The sequence below is a fragment of the Bos taurus genome, chromosome 4, assembly GCF_002263795.3.
Source record: "Bos taurus isolate L1 Dominette 01449 registration number 42190680 breed Hereford chromosome 4, ARS-UCD2.0, whole genome shotgun sequence".
Classification (NCBI taxonomy): domain Eukaryota; kingdom Metazoa; phylum Chordata; class Mammalia; order Artiodactyla; family Bovidae; genus Bos; species Bos taurus.
Genome location: NC_037331.1, coordinates 5,705,395 through 5,720,054, shown reverse-complemented (window position 1 = coordinate 5,720,054; position 14,660 = coordinate 5,705,395). Strand labels below are relative to the sequence as shown.

The 14,660-nt window shown below is 47.8% G+C and overlaps 1 long non-coding RNA gene across 1 annotated transcript; it reads left to right on the top strand.

The window, feature by feature from the left end:
- The first annotated feature begins 1,388 nt into the window (after positions 1–1,388).
- On the top strand, positions 1,389–13,494 carry LOC112446353 (uncharacterized). The gene is made up of 2 exons (XR_003034278.2): positions 1,389–1,923; positions 13,358–13,494. It is a non-coding gene; the product is annotated as an uncharacterized lncRNA (long non-coding RNA).
- The last annotated feature ends 1,166 nt before the right edge of the window (positions 13,495–14,660 follow it).

The window sequence follows — 14,660 nt, the reverse complement described above, 5'->3', positions numbered from 1 at the left end:
ATAAACCAGGACCATAAATGCCAAGATTTACAAACCATGTTCATCAGGTACAAGAATGATGCATTCTGTCCTTACCTCTTTCTGCTAATTGCTAAATCATTTGAAACTTTAATTATCATTTTATTTTGGAACATATTTGCATTCTGTGTATGTACTTTTCAGCTATGAGGGACAAAAAAGGAAGCAAAAATGCGGGCAATACAAAATTGTAACTGGATGGTCTCGGTCTGAAACAGTCAAGTGATAAGGGAAGTCTGGGGTCAGATTCCATCTGCCTCATTATTGCATTCATCTTTTACAGTCATCTCCTGCAAAGAAGATAAATGTTTATACATACAGTCAGAAAATGTGAAAATTGGAACTTAGACTACATAGGTGTCCAAATATATACAGCTGCCATTACAACTAATAATACTAGCTAATAATTTCAGACACTTAGCTCTGTGCTAGGCATAATTCTAAGCATCTCACTTATGGTGGCAGAGTTCACACACACAATACACACACACACACACACACACACACACACACACACACATACATGGTACTATTATTGTTCCCTTTTACAATTGGGGAAACCTGCATATGGAGAGTTAAATAGCACACTCATGGCCTCAGTTAATAAGTGGCAGAGCTCAAATTTGAACCTCAAACTAAACAGGGTCCATGAGCTTAACTACAAGGCTATGCTGAGGGAAAGGGGACAACAGATGATGAGATGATTGGATGGCATCACTGACATGATGGACATGAGTTTGAGTAGGCTCTGGGAGTAGGTGATGGACAGGGAAGCCTGGAGTGCTGCGGTCAGTAGGGTCACAAAGAGTCATTCAGGACTGAGCAACTGAACTGAACTGATAATGAGGAGAAAGTGGGGTGGCTCACAAGCCTAGATCCATCTCCAAGGCACCAAACACAACTTCAGCACTCAGTATTGTTATTATAATCAAGCTTCTACCATTTCTCCACTCCCTCCCTCAGCCAGGCTTTTATTCTCAAACACTCACTGATATCCGCTCTGAGCCAGATGCCAGACCGTGAGGATGCCAGATTAAAACCCCCCACCCCTCTATGTCTGCCTAGAGACACATGTTCACATCCTCCCTTAGCCTCTCAGACAGCCGTGTTTGTCGTGGAGAACAGGACTGAGTCCCCCAAGCGCAGGCAGCCCCTTGTCCAGCTCCTGCCTCGTCCTTCCCCATCCTGACCACACCAGCTTCCTCTTTCTACCAGGGCAGCTCTTCCCAGAGTGCTAGCTCCTGCCTTCTGCCTCGTGGAAGCACACACCACTGGGCAGTGCAGCTTAACCAGTTCATGAGTGGACTCAGTCTGAAGTCTGGTCTACCGCCCTTAAGTTCTCTGATTGTCTGAAAGGCTCTATTCTGAGTTCTAAATCAATGCAGCATCCTGACCTGTATCTATAGCGACACAACTGGCCTGGTTCCCTAGCTGATGGGAGGCAGGGCCCCTGATACTCACTTGCTTTGCTCAGAACCTTCCCCGAAGGAGGGGCTGAGCCCAGGGAGGGGGCATCAGGGATGCACTGGGCAGGGACCAGATGCCACAGACTTACGCTCATGTTCATAAAACGTGCCACACAGCAGTTCTAAAGTCATCACTGTGATGTACCAGGTACGTTAGCAGAAAGGGCTTCATTTAGGGACCAAGATTGCCCACACACCTTGCCCTCCAGCTTTCTAAAATTTCCCATGATGGAACATGGCAAGTGTCACAAATGGAAACCATCTCCAAGTCCAGAATTGTCAAGGAAAAGTTTTCAGGAGTTCAGGAGCTAAGAAGACTCCAGGAAGCTTCTAGCAGGCGATAACCAGGGGCCACCCCTATGTGTGATAGTACAGTGCTTCCTCCTCCAGCGACTCCTCCAGTGATCAGGCTTGTTCACTGATGACCGCTTCCAAGGCAGTAAGTTCCACGTTGATTTAGAATGTTATATTAATTTCAGGTGTATGGCAAAGTGATTCAGTTATACATGTGTCTTCTTTATCAGATTCTTTCCCACTGTGGTTTATTACAGAGTGTTGAGTAGAGTTACCTGTTCTATACAGTAGGGCCATGTTGTCTATCTGTTTCACATATGGTGATGGATGTATGTTAATCTCAACCTCATAGTTTATCCCTCCCACCTTTCCCCTTTGGCAACCATAAGTTTGTTTCCTATCTGGGAGTCTGTTTCTGTTTTGTAAACAAGTTCACTTGTACTATTTTTTAGATTCCACCTATCAGTTCAGTTCAGTCGCTCAGCCATGTCCAACTCTTTGCGACCCCATGAATCACAGCACGCCAGGCCTCCCTGTCCATCACCAACTCCCGGAGTTCACTCAGACTCACATCCATCGAGTCAGTGATGCCATCCAGCCATCTCATCCTCTGTCGTCCCCTTTTCCTCCTGCCCCGAATCCCTCCCAGCATCAGAGTCTTTTCCAATGAGTCAACTCTTTGCATGAGGTGGCCAAAGTACTGGAGTTTCAGCTTTAGCATCATTCCTTCCAAAGAACACCCAGGGCTGACCTCCTTCAGAATGGACTGGTTGGATCTCCTTGCAGTCCAAGGGACTCTCAAGAGTCTTCTCCAACACCACAGTTCAAAAGCATCAATTCTTCGGTGCTCAGCCTTCTTCACAGTCCAACTCTCACATCCATACATGATCACAGGAAAAACCATAGCCTTGACTAGACGAACCTTTGTTGGCAAAGTAATGTCTCTGCTTTTGAATATGCTATCTAGGTTGGTCATAACTTTCCTTCCAAGGAGTAATAAGTGATATCATATGGTATTTGTCTTTTTCTGTCTGACTTACTTCACTTAGTATGACAATCTCTAGGTTCATCCATGTTGCTGTAAATGGCATTTAATTCTTTTTTATGGCTGAGCAGTATTCCATTGTATAAATGTACCACATCTTCTTTACCCGTTCATCTGTCTTTGAACATTTAGGTTTTTCCATGTCTTGACTATTGTGAACCGTGCTGCTGTGGACACTGGGGAGCTTTGCGTCTTTCCAAATTAGAGTTTTCTCTGAACATACACCCAGGAGTGGGATTGCCAGATCTTATCGTAGCTCTATTTTTCGTTTTTAAAAGACTCTCCGTATTGTTTTCCATAGTTGACTGCACCAATGTACTTTCCCACGGACAGTGTAGGAGGGTTCCTGTTTCTCCACAGCCTCTCCAGCACGTGTTACATGTGGACTTGTTGATGACAGCCATTCATCATTGTCCTTCATTCATCATTGTCCTTGCCAGGGATACCTCATTCTAGTTTTGAACCTGTGGAACTCTTTAAGAACTCAACTCACTAAATTAGAAGCTAAGGAGGTGTGGTCTATAACAGACATATTTGCAGAAGTCTTTCAGCAAAATTTCAGTGAGGAAACTGATCCTCACACTCGGCCTAGTAACTGCCAGGGCTGGTCTACAGTCCTGGGTTCACTGACCGTGGGTTTGCTGTCTGTACTTCTACACACAGGGCACCTGACTCTGTCCATAGCCAGGTCCTCAGACCCTGGTGGTTACTGGGGGCAGGGCCCTCAATGGGCTCTGTCCTCAGAGAGCTGGGTCCCCAGGTCGACACCCTCCTCCATAAACTGAAAACCTCTATCTCAGGGGAACTTCCTTTTCAATTGCGGGGGTGGTGTAATTCTTAAAATCAGTTTGTATTTTACAGTCAGAGACGCTATCCATGCACTAAAAGTCTTTTCCACTCATTGAAAAATAAGCTGGTTTGGCTTCCTTCAGGCTCATCTTGCCCTTTTCTAGATGGGAAGGCAGGATTGCAACCTTGAGGGGGCACTTGATTAAATTCCACCCCATCCTCTACCAAGTCCATTTAACAAGGGACCCCTATCCCCTCCCTCACTTCCTGTGGACACGTGTGTTTGTCTGACCTAATAGCATGTGGTCACAGTTGGAGCCAAAGAGACCGGGTGAAATGGAGCTTCACTCCACCTGCTCTCATTGGCAAGACTGGAATGGAGGCCTTTCAGCTCTGAGGCGGGGATTTCACCTCTTCATAACTCCGTGTTATGCTAACTAAACTTCTTGAGACAAAGTCCCTTTTTCGCTTAAGTGGGTCATTTCTGCTGCTTGCCATGCAGACCGTAACACCCTGTTGCCGTCCCCACCACATGTGCTCATTCTCTTGTCACCGAGTCCTGATGATTCTACCTGTGAATGAAGCCTCAGAGTCCTCATCCTGCCCTGCCTGGACCACCACGGCAGCCCCATGACTGGTCCCAACACCCAGCTCTCCTGCCTGCACCCACCTTGCTCCTGTCACACATGCAGCCATGCGGTCAGCCTAACCCAGACACTTGATGGCCCAACTTCTGGAGTCCCTGCCTTCCTTGAGGGCTCCCTATCATCAGCTGGACCAAACCCCCAGCACTGCAGGGCCTCAGGGCCCACTGTGATCTGCCCCACCTCCTGCTTGCCACTTCCTCTTCTCTCCCTATATCCTGCCCCGCCCATCACCAGGAAGTCAGCTTCAGTAACACTGCATGTGGTTCCCAAAACAAGAGAGGACCTTGACCTCCAGGCTTCAGTGCAGACTATTTCTTCAACTGGGAATTTTCCTCTCTTCTTGTTCACTTGGCAAGTTCTCACTCAAGCATTGAGATTCCAGTCAGATGGTGCTTCCTCCATGCAGCCTCCTCGGGTTTTCCCTTTGTGCTTTCTGTCTTCCTTCCACTCTGGAGCCCTGTGGGGTGGTTGAAATCTCGCACTCTGTGGTCAGACTACAGAGACGTACATACTGATCCTGTTTCCTGATGGTCGCATCACCTGGCAGAGGTCATTTACCTCTCTTGACCTCAGTTGCCCCACATGGAACATGTTCCTTCATAGGATTCACTATGAGGACTGATCCACATTGAGCCTGTTGGCACCTAGGACAGAGGCTCAGTAAAGCCCAGTACTGTCATGGCCATTACCTCATTATCTCATACACTGCGCTGCTCACACCTGCATTTCTGCACTGAACTCTAGGCAACTCCTTTCCTACCAGAGGCTAGATCTTTCCACATACGTGTGCCCAGCACTCACAGCTCTGGCACAACTTGCTTTGGGTAAATGCGTTGGCTCAATGCCCAGCTGCAGCAGAGCCTGGCTGGCTGATGCTGGCAGGTTTTGAATGCACTTTGCACTTTGTTGAACCAGAAAAGGAAGACTCCCTGGGGGGAGTCTGTGAGACCCACTTCTTGTGGTCTTTGCTGTCAGTAGAGACCTTCAGAAACACCATCAATGAAAGACAAGCCCTGATGTTTTAGTTCTTGTGATGCTTCCGAAACTTTGCCCTTGAGAGCTGAGGGCAGAGGTGGGACTCACCACATCCTTGATGGCTGAGGAAGCACCCAGGAGTCTGTTCAGAGAAATGGTCATGGTGGCGAGCTCTGGTCTCCACGGTGAGGGATGCCTGAGGAAAAGGGAACTGAAAAGGGCAGAGGTTTCTGACACAGCAGGCCCAGCTGGAGTCACTTTTCTCTGCTGGACTGGTGGGGAGCATCCTACGTTAGGCCAGGTGCCACCCAGGCCCCTATCGGTGCAGTCATCAAGAGCTTGTGCCACAGCGTCAGATGGAATTTCAGCTCCATCACTTAATAGGCACCTTATCTATGAATCTGGGGACTTTCTAACATCTTCAAACCTCCGTATCCTCAGATGTAAAATGGCAAAGTAATGCCTACTCTATGGGGCCACTGAGAGGATTGGTGTCCTACCATCTAAGAAAGATTTTCTGGTATTCCTGTCCTGTACAGAAAGTGCAAATGATGATTGTGATGAATATGCATTCTGAGACATTTACTGTATTTTAACACATATTCTAGATCCAGTGGGAAACTCCGAGCAGTTTGGGAAAAAAAAAGCAACATAACTTTTGGAGAATAGCAGCAAAGATTACAATCTACATGAGAAACGGAGGCTAATCATTGAGTCCTTTTATGTCCCAGGCAGGATGCTAGGCACCTCATGCTTTGTCTTGTTTATTTCCCCGGCATCCAAGGGTTATACACCAAAGTGTTTGGAAGCTTCTTCTTCCAGAGATTCTTGGGATGGGAGACCCAGACCATGCATCCAATGGGAGTGGATGAGCATCTGTATTTGAACATCTCTGTACATTGATCAGCAATAACGGGGTTAATGATGCTCTTATGCAAAGAGTCTCAATTATGTCTCAACATTAACACCCATTAAGATGAATGACAACGCATTATAAGTAGCGTTTCAATTTGAAATTGAAATTGTATCAATTAGCCTTTAAACTAGCCTAAATAAATTCCGTTTGTTAGCTCAAAAATGATTCAAATGCCATGGTTTTGAATAAGAGGTTTTAAAAAAGTTTTTTTTTTTATTCTCTTCTAAAAAGTCATACTAATAATCATCATATCTCTGTGTATAGTCTCTTAAGAGAGAAGAGGAACAGGGGCCATAGTCAGTAAATTATTCCAGTTGATGAGGGGTGAGCAGCAGTTATAAGAAGGGTGATTTCCCAGAGGGGGAAAGGAGCTCAAGGAACGAGAGTCCGTCCCACTGCTGCCGAGGGAGAGAAATCTTAAACTCTGGGAAGCGGGGGCCTAGAAGTTCAGTGGGTCTTATGATGCCACAGCCTCTCAAAGCCATCCTGGGTCCAGCCTTCAGTACATCCTCCACCCCAGGCAGGACCGGGCAGGTCTGTGGCCCCAAAACTAGAAGGTATTCCTGTTCTCAGTTCCCATCCGGCCCCTCCCGCTGCTTCCCTTTGATGATGCACACGCCCGCCTCCCATCTGAGCTCAGGCACCTCTGAAGACATCAGTACAACTCTGTTCATCTCTCCAGCACCCCCAACCCCTTTACCTGGCAGACATGTGCTAACAACACGCAGTCATGTAAATCAATACTCCATCCTTTAGCCAATGGGCCAGCTCACTGACGTGTACACATATTCAGTGCTTGCCTCTTGATGAAACTTCAAAAATGTAACTCTTCACTAGCTCAGACCAGAACGCTCCTCTCTGTATTCAAGCCCAGGGGTGGACTTTGGCAAAATGCAACCAACATCCAGGCCTTCTGCCTGATGGTCATGGGACCGGCACAGGGTTGGACATGAGGGTCACAAAGAGGAAAATGTTCAAGAACTACCAGCTCTGGCCCCCTGCGGGCTGCAGGGGTGTGGTGCTCACGGGCTCCTGCTGCGGGAAATCCAGCTTCTCCTTCCGGTCCTGGAACGAGGAGCAGCTGGAGCAGAGGGATGAGCCCCTTCCTTATCCTCCTAGTTGCTGCCCTCAGCGTAGCTTACCTGACCCTCAGCATACCCGGGAAGTGGGACGAACACAGCCAGTGTGCAGAGGCGCCCACGTGTCCTGGCCCCGCGCTGGGGACATCATCACAGCACCCTCCTCGGACTCTCCATCACCAGCCCATCCACTCTGCTGAGGGTGACACTCAGCTCCTCTCTGCTGGCGCAGGGCCCTCAATGACTGCCAACGTTTGAGGATGGGCAGTAGAGCATGCTGCTCATGCCCTTGGCCCGAGTGTCTTGCCTCCCTCCACACACACACATACTTTTTGAGAATAATGACTACGAAATTTTTATTAGGGATTAATAGGCCAGACAAAGGCCCGTCTAGTCAAAACTATGGCTTTTCCAACAGTCATGTATGGATATTAGGGAGTTGGACCATAAAGAAAGCTGAGTGCTGAAGAATTGATGGTTTTGAACTGTGGTGTTGGAGAAGATGTTTGAGAGTCCCTTGGACAACAAGGAGATCAAACCAGTCAATTGTAAAGGAAATCAGTCCTGAATATTCATTGGAAGGACTGATGCTGAAGCTGAAGCTCCAATACACTGGCCACCTGATTCGAAGAACTGACTTACTGGAAAAGACCCTGATACTGGAAAAGATTAAAGGCAGGAGAAGGGGATGACAGAGGATAAGATGGTTGGATGGCATCATCAGCTCGATGGACATGAGTTTCAGCAAGCTTTGGGAGGTGGTGATGGACAGGGAAGCTGGTGTGTTGCAGTCCATGGAGTCGCAAAGATTTGGACATGACTGAGCGATTTGAAAAGACCCTGATGCTGGGAAAGATTGGGGGCAGGAGAAGAAGGGGACGACAGAGGATGAGATGGTTGGATGGCATCACTGACTCCATGGACATGAGTTTGGGTAAACTCCAGGAGTTGGTGATAGACAGGGAGGCCTGGCGTGCTGCAGTTCATGGGGTCACAGAGTCAGACACGACTGAGCAACTGAACTGAACTGAACTGAATAAGTCCCATTAACTGCATGAGGCAGAAAGTAAACCAACGGACTGACAGGTGGTTCTGTTTCCAAAATTTTTTTAATTGAAGTATAGTTGATTTGGGCTTCTCTGGTGGCTCACTGTAAAGAATCTGCCTGCAGTGCCAGAGGTACAGGTTCAATCCCTGCCTCAGGAAGATCCCCTGGAGGAGGGCATGGCAACCCACTCCAGGATTCTTGCCTGGAGAATCCCATAAACAGAGAAGCCTGGCGGGCTACAGTCCATGTGGTCGCAAAGAGTCGGACATAACTGAGCAACTAACACATACATAGTTGGTTTACAATGTTTCAGGTATACAGCAAACTTATATATATAAAATTTTTTTTTCCATTGTAGGTTATTACAGGAAATTGAGTAGAGTTCCCTATGCTAAACACTAGGGCCTTGTTCATCTATTTTACATATAATAGTGTGTATATGTTGAGCCCAAACTCCAAATTTGTCCCTCTCCTCACCTTCGCCCTTTGATAATCATAAGCTTGTTTGTTGTGAGTCTGAGAGGCTCTCAGACCACTGAAGCCACCGTTAGGGAAGGACACGCACTCGAGTCTGTTGTGTTTTCTTCCCTGGAAGGCGCTGAGAGGCGCCGTGGGCCACAATCCGTCTCCGTGTGGTGAAACTTCTTATCCTTTTGTAAAACTGTCTTATATCTGAACCCCCATAAGGCCTTTGCTTCTTAAACGTGTTATGGAATATTAACGAGCTCTAAGTAGCTTGTTTTTCAGGACAGGACCAACCAAGCTTCGCTTTACGCCATTTGCTTCCTTTCTTCTTGGACTTCTTGTTTCTCTCGGGTACCTGGGACAGGCTGGAATCTCAGCTCCAATGCGGCTTGGCCTTCTATCCTTAAGCATACTTAGTTTTCAAATGAAGTACAGCTGCTTTGAGGAGAGCATGGCAACCCACTCCAGTATTCTTGCTTGGAGAATCCCATGAACAGAGGAGCCTGGCGGGCTACAGCCCATGGGGTCGCAAAGAGTCGGACATGACTGAGTGACTGAGCACAGCAGAGCACCTCGCCGATTTACAATATTGTATTAGTTTCAGGTATACCATGTAGCGATTCAATATTTTTGTAGACTATACTCTGTTTGAATTTATTATAAAACCATGGTTGCTTTTCTCTGTGCTAAACAATATATCCTTATTGTTTATCTATTTTATTCATAGTAGTGTACCTCTTCATCCCATGCTCATAATATGCCCCTCCCCCTTCCCCACTGGTAACCATAAGTTTGTTTTCTCTGTCTGTGAGCCCGTTTTTGTTTTTAATCTTTGAAAGGCTTGGTTTCTTTCTCTATAAGAGAGGTACGCTAATAATACCCATCTTGACGCAAGACAACCCTGGAAAAGAGAAATCCTCACTAAGCGGAAGTGCATGCTTTATGACAATGACACCAGCCCCATGGCCGTAGCCCAGAGACAGCGATGCTGCAGCGGGAAGGATGACGGGCTGAGCGGACACCCCTGTGCTTCACGAGCACTGGTTATATGACCTGGACAAACAAGCTCCTCTACAAGGAGGGGTGATGTCTGTCTCCAAGTGTCTTCCACAAGGCACCATGGAACTGGGTCTGAGCAGGTTGGCTGTTAGCCATGCACGTCTGAGGAAGACCCCACCTCCGGGAGCCCAGGCTTGTTTATGAGATGGGGACAGTGGTCCCCGCGTGCTCAGCACTGCTGGGAAGCCAACACACTCTCTGGCATACATGCCTGGCATGTAGCACTCAGGAAAGAGACATGATACATGAACCGAGGCAGTGTGAAATCTGTGAACCATCTTCACGGCTCTGTTTTGTGATGACATGACTATAGGACCGTCTGGTGCAGATGCAAAATGGAAAGAAAGAAGAACAGTGAGTGTCCCCTCTTGGGAGAAGACCGAAGTCCCCACTGTTCCTCTTCCTGGGCCCCCACCCCCACCATTTCAAAGTGCACATGTGGCTTCATAGACCACATGCTGGGGGCCAGAATGGATTTTATTTGCAGAGAGGGCTCAGTCATGTCTGGGGAAAGACATGTATGAGTATCCACATTGTGTAATCATGTGAAACAGTGAGAAGTTGAAGCTGTTAGTAAAAGTAAAGAACTCTGAAATTGGCCTCCCTTACTTAACAATTGAGTAGCCCCCCAGGACATCTGTTTTCTCCTTGGTAAAATGGGGCTCTGAGCACAGACTAGCTCATGGAGCTCCAGAAGAATTAGGTGAGATACTGTGTGTGGGTATGCTTAGGAAACTGTGTTAGTCACTCAGTCATGTGCAACTCTGCGACCCCATGGACTGTAGCCCACCAGGATCTCTGTCCATAGAATTCTCCAGGCAAGAATACAGGAGTAGGTAGCCATTCTTTTCTCCAGGGGATCTTCTGACCCAGGGATTGAACTCAGGTCTCCCACAGCGCAGGCAGATTTTTTACCACTGAATCACCAGGGAAGCCTGGTAAACCATAAAGCTCTGTGCAAATCTAACAAGATATTACAGGTCCAACCTGGAAAATACTCTTGGAAATTTCCTGGCATAGTACCCTGGGGCATCCTAGAGCCAGGAGGAGGCCACCCTCTTGTAGAAGAGAAGCCCTTGATTAAGCGCCCACCGTCGTATTGCATACGCACAGGCTCCGACCCCTCCCTGTCTGGAAGCAGACCTGTGTGCACCAGCTGTGTCCCGGCTCCCCTCCGTGGACGTCTGCCTTTTCCTCCAGCCACGGCCTGTGGCCGGTTGTCCTCTGGGCTTGCTGACGGCTCTGCGACCACACACAGAAAGGACCCCTGTCTGCTGGCCTGTCCTCCTCAGAGGCAGATGCTGAAGTTAGGCCCAACGAAGAGTGTGAGGGGTGAGGGCATCAGGGGGTGCTTCTCCTCCCCGGGGCTGGAGCCAGAGGACAGATGCCCCTCCTCTGTGACCCCAGGAGCATAATCCTGGGTTCATCCCACAATCCCCTCCAAGGGCCCTGACTGGATGGAGCCCAGCCCCTGAGCTGGACTTTGTCGCCTCTCTCTTCCCATCCAAAATCCCGGGAACCACACTCCCTGCCCACCGGCCCTTGCCTCCCTCTCTGTGTTGCTGGGAACCCAGGCTTCATCTCTGAGCCAGGGGGCTGCCCCCAAAGAGGACTCGGCAGTCCCCCTTCCATGGCACTGCTGGCTCCCCCTGAGCTCAGTCGGGTCAGACCTTGATGGAGCTTCCACATGACTCGCTTAGGAGACAGCTCAGAAAGGAGCACAACTTGGCTGAAGCTTTTGCATCCTTGCCTCCACACTGGAGGCAGGAGTCTGGCAGAAAGAGCAGTGCTTAGGGGTTAGAAAGTAAGGCTGAAAAACCAGCTCCATGAGTGACCTCTGGCTGAAACTGGGCAGGTCACTTCAGCTCCCTAAGCCTCACTGCTCCCACCTGTGAAGCTGGGGTAATAACCCGGCTCACTGCACACATGGTGATGGTTACACTAGATGATGGGACAGAGCCGTCAGCTGACGCCTGGTGACTCTGATGAGGACAACTCGCAGCAGTTTGTTACCCAGTGCTTTCTGAGTTTGCTCTCTCTGTATAAGGATGGAGAGTCTCTCCTGTGTAATCCTCTCCCTTGATATTTTAAGGCAGTAATAAAAAAATCTCTGACTCCTTTTACCATTCTTTCTGAATTTGTCTCTTCTCCTCTCTTCCCTGGAGCCTTAATTGACCCTTTATTATTCTCTTGCTCCTTCGTTTTCCATTTCCAATATAGTTCCAGGCGGGTAACTCTAAAGCTACCGAGTGAACCTGTCTAACCATAAATACAATTTGACAAACTATTTCCAAGCAGCCAGTAACACGAGAAGGGAGGCAGCCCTCGCTTCTCATCTCATTGAGCCTCACGCATCCTTTCAACGTCCCCGCAGAGCCCAGGGAAATGGTATGATTTTGCTTAGATTTCAGACAATAAAAACCGATCATCAACCTGGGCACCGATTTTCAGACTTGCCTCCTTTCTTTGCTGCTTAGAAGAGTCACGGCCATTATGAGATTGATGGTGCAGGTCCAGGACAAAGAACCCCAGAACCTGCAACTGGTGTACACGATGTTGTTTGTACCAAGAGATTGATGGGGACTTGGTTTCTCATTATAAGGCCACTGAACTGGATGAGGGAGGGGCATCATCAGGAGAAGAGATGAAGGCAAACAATAACAGAATTTTTAAAATAACTTGTATTGGAATATAGTTGATTTATAGTGCTGTGTTAGGTTCAGATATACAGCAAAGTGAAGCAGTTATATGCATACGTACATTCCACTCTTTTTAGAATTCTTTTCCCATATAGGTCTTACAGAGTATTGAGTAGAGTTCCCTGCACTATTCAGCAAGTCCTTACTAATTATCTATTTTATATATAGTAGTGTGTATATGTCGATCCCAATCTCCCAATTCTTCCCACCCCTTCTAACCCTCTGGTAACCAGCAGTTTACTTTCTACATCTGTGACTGTATTAAGCTAAGTTAGCTAAGCTAAGTCGCTTCAGTCGTGTCTGACTCTGTGTGACCCCATAGACGGCAGCCCACCAGGCTCCCCCGTCCCTGTGATTCTCCAGGCAAGAACACTGGAGTGGGTTGCCATTTCCTTCTCTAATGCAGGAAAGTGAAAAAATGAAAGTGAAGTTGCTCAGTCATGCCCAACTCTTCGAGACCCCATGGACTGCAGCCTACCAGGCTCCTCTGTCCATGGGAGTTTCCAGGCAAGAGTACTGGAGTGGGGTGCCATTGCCTTCTCCAATGCATGAAAGTGAAAAGGGAAAGTGGAGTCGCTCAGTCGTGTCCAACTCTTCGAGACCCCATGGACTGCAGCCTACCAGGCTCCTCTGTCCGTGGGAGTTTCCAGGCAAGAGTACTGGAGTGGGGTGCCATTGCCTTCTCCGGTGACTGTATTACTGATATGTAAATAAGTTCAATTGGACCATTATTTTTTAGATTCCACATAATAACAGCATTTAACCTTTGCTAAAATTTTTAGAATGCCCACAGATAATTCTTTCATGTGATATACAGAAAATGCCAGGGTATTGACTTTCCATCACTTTTTCTACAGGTTGTAAGCAAAAAGGATCCATTAGCTGTGTCTGGAGAAGTCAGCTATTTTTACCTACTGGAGTGAAAAACAGTTTTCTCTCTTGATATCCGTATGTGATTTTTTGTGAAAAAAATAAAATCACATTTTATTTCTTATCATTTGCCTAAAGTCAAATAAAAGGTCACTCTATCTTTTCCTGCCTTTTGAGAGATTTAACTCAAATGACTACTTGTCTATTTAACAGACATCCTTTTCAAGGTGGATTTCTGCTTCTGCCACACAAAGTTGCGGTAGAAGTAATTAAATGAATAAAAATTTAAAACCAGGTGTTCGTTGTTTAAACACTAGTACACCTGATGTGTAGAGAAAATTAAGCCCTGTCTTGTTGGTGCCCCTTCCTGGCTTCTGCAGTCCCAGCCACCTCTGTTGCCATCTCACACTCTCACAGTAATATTCCTGGCACCTCCCTGATTGGACTCCCACGAGCATCACCTGTGCGGAGGTACGCCCGCCCTGTTTCTCTGACCACCTTGCACTGCAGCCGTACTGGGCTCCTCAGCACAGCCCCAGCTCCCCACCACCTCCACCACGCAGAACACTCAGTGGAGACATCTCCCTCAACTTGGCAGTTCCTTCCATGCTCTCCAGAGCTTGACCAGGAGCAAGAGACTTCCACAGGGGTGTTTTTTATGGCAACCAATGCATGTAGTATATTTAATGTCTCAAGGGGAGAAACTCTGATTCTTCATTTGTTTAATGGGTCTCATGTAAGGCCAGGCTGTGGAATGGGGTACAGGACAGGGCTCTTTAGGGAATGAGGAAAGACGCAGAGATGGGGAAGGGGTGGGACAGAACCACAGCTGGTCGTGACTGTCCTTCCCCAGCATCTAAGCCACCAAAACACCTGAAGCACTCAGAGAGCAGCCTCCAGCTTCAGGCAACAAGACACCATGGGGTAGCCTGTGCCTCAGCCACAGGGTCCCAGACAAACCCTATGAAGGGGAACAATATTTCATGCTGCTCATACCTTTTCCCCACAGCTACTGAAATCCTCTCCATCCTTCTAACACCTGTTCAAATGCCAAGTCTCAGAAAAACTTCCCCAGATTTCCACAGCTGGCTCTGTAGTTCTTGGAACAGCAAGGCATCAGCTCGGGGTGTGTAACAGACACCACAGACTGGAGCCTAAACCACAAGCATTTATTTCTCCTGGTCCTGGATGCTGGACATGCAAGGTCAGAACACCAGAAGATTTGGTGTCTGGCAGAGGCCCGCTTCCCGCTTCATGAGAGTGTAAAAGTGCTGGCCGCTCAGTCATGTC